This window comes from Halictus rubicundus, chromosome 13, assembly GCF_050948215.1.
Source record: "Halictus rubicundus isolate RS-2024b chromosome 13, iyHalRubi1_principal, whole genome shotgun sequence".
NCBI lineage: Eukaryota > Metazoa > Arthropoda > Insecta > Hymenoptera > Halictidae > Halictus > Halictus rubicundus.
In genome coordinates, this window is record NC_135161.1 from 7,278,759 (window position 1) to 7,281,194 (window position 2,436).

Consider the following 2,436-nt stretch of genomic DNA (forward strand, 5'->3'; position numbering starts at 1 on the left):
GAATAAATCGTGGCGTCCCGGACCCTTGCGATTCTCGTTGGTACACGTACACGCTGACCTGGCGGTGTGTGAGTGTGCCGAGGCACGGCTGTTCCAGCGAAGCTACGGCAGGCATCATGCGACCGAATGATGGAAAATGTTGCTCGAAGACGCAAAAATGGGACTTAACAGTAGTTCGAGTATTAGATTTATACTTCATCTAATGCCTCTGACCACTGCCATGCCCCACCTTTGTATTATAGATGAATAAATCGTGGCGTCCCGGACCCTTGCGATTCTCGTTGGTACACGTACACGCTGACCTGGCGGTGTGTGAGTGTGCCGAGGCACGGCTGTTCCAGCGAAGCTACGGCAGGCATCATGCGACCGAATGATGGAAAATGTTGCTCGAAGATACATTTGCATACGAAACGCGGCGAGCATCACAGGAAACAGCTAGCAGTTAGTAGCGCTCCGTACACTAATGTTTTCTTTTTTTTTTCTTTTTTTTTTTTTAAAGAGCGATCGATTCATATGGTGTTGCCGTTGTAGATTAAAGTGATTGGCCTATTGGAATTGAATTCCAATAATAACGAGGAGATACAGCGCGAGGCAGCGAACATTCGGAAGGCAAAATTTTTAAGGGCATTGGCGAAACAGTATGTTTATTAATGAGAATTTGTACGTACGAGGATTTATACGATTGTATATCTTTTTACCACTCAAATATACTGTTTTTATATTTATAGTTACACCAGATAATTGAAACAATTGAATCTCCCTTTTTTTTTCCGTGGGGAAAATGACATTACGCATACCCCGACTCCCTGGGGGAAGCCGGGGTTATTAACAGGACACCTCCCAGCTATCATCATACCCCGGAGGGACCCGCCCGGTGTCCAATTGAATCTCCCTCCATTCCTATGTTCAACCTGTACCAATCACGGCTTTTTGATTTCGTTCGTTTGTTTAATCGCATTACGGGCCCGGGATAATAACTTGACTTTTCAAGATTCGGTGGTCGGTGTCTGCCGTACAATTTCCTTTAGAGAAATGGTATTACCTACAAACGTGTAGCTGACTGATGAACACGAGATGGAGCTATTGTTGTATTATATACATATACAGACACTGGCTAATGGATCCGAGTGGATTCAAGCCTTGTTATATTTTTGTTGTTGTTAAGCTTAATAGCAATAAAGATATTTAATAAAAAAAAAAAAAAAAACATATACAGACACACGTTGCTGCCGAGCGAATAGGCGTCGAACATAACCACAACACCGACGAGATATATATAAAGACTGCCAGCCCCCGTGTTAAACTGCGAGTCTCCAGGTGGGTGCTGGGAGCGGTCCGTAACGGCCCCAATGTCGAGATACTCTATTCGGTTGTGGAACTAAGAACGTGGAACTATCACTGATCTCAAATACCAACATCGCTAAACATGCCGCGCTCGCTACCTAAATAGAACATTCGCTCGTGAATTACGGAAGAAACGTCAGTGACATAGGCAATAAATAAACGTATAATGCGTAGAATGAAAATAATTATTTTTTATTGCATAATTTCATTACACTCACACAATACATTACATTACACATTACATTACACAAGTTTAAACTTTCATACGTGCGCGATTCTCCATCCGCTTACATTGTATGTCGTCTGTCGTCGCTGGGTCTTTGAAGCTCGGCGCTCGGCAAAAGTTATTCGAACATTTATTCGAAGCCTTCGAAGAAAAGATACAGATGAAAGATGAAAAAATGTCTCGAAGTTTGAATAAATCCGCTTCGAATAAAAAAAAGTATCTTTCTTATTCGAACCTTCGAATATCGAATAAAGATGAAGTATCTTAGTATTGTTTCGTTACATTTTATATTTTTTATATTTTATAAGCAATGAACTTTATGTATAATCAATAATTGTATTGTTAAATTTCATTTTCTGTGAGTAATTGTCAATCCATATACATTAGTAAACACATCTAGACTTTTGCCCGAAATTCGGCAATTTGTCCGCAGTGTAATGAAACTAACTTTCGACGATCGATAGTTTTTGCGAGTGTGATCAGTCGGTTGTTTCAAGGATTGTTTTTTCTTTTTTTTCATCTTCCATTTCTCTCTCTCTCTCTCTCTCTCTCTCTCTCTCTCTTCGTTTAAATAAAAAAGTTCGCTTTGGTGCCAAAACTTGTCTCGAAAAAACGATGTAATTTCGTTGTAAAGATCATTTCGCGGACAACATATTTAATGAAAATGGTTTACTATACAACTTTTAATTTTACCTCTTTCCCTGCTCATTAATAATAATAATATATATCGTTTAAAAATCAATGCCGGTCGCGGGCACAAAGAAAACGCTCGCTCCATCTTTCATCCTTTTTCGTTTCTTTTCTCCTTTTTTTAACACTTACAAGTTATTCTGAGATTTTGGAGCATTTACATGTAATGCGCATTT

At 39.7% G+C, this 2,436-nt stretch overlaps 1 long non-coding RNA gene across 1 annotated transcript; it reads left to right on the forward strand.

The window, feature by feature from the left end:
• The first annotated feature begins 392 nt into the window (after positions 1-392).
• LOC143360499 (uncharacterized) lies at positions 393-731 on the forward strand. The gene is made up of 2 exons (XR_013083288.1): positions 393-441; positions 532-731. It is a non-coding gene; the product is annotated as an uncharacterized LOC143360499 (long non-coding RNA).
• The last annotated feature ends 1,705 nt before the right edge of the window (positions 732-2,436 follow it).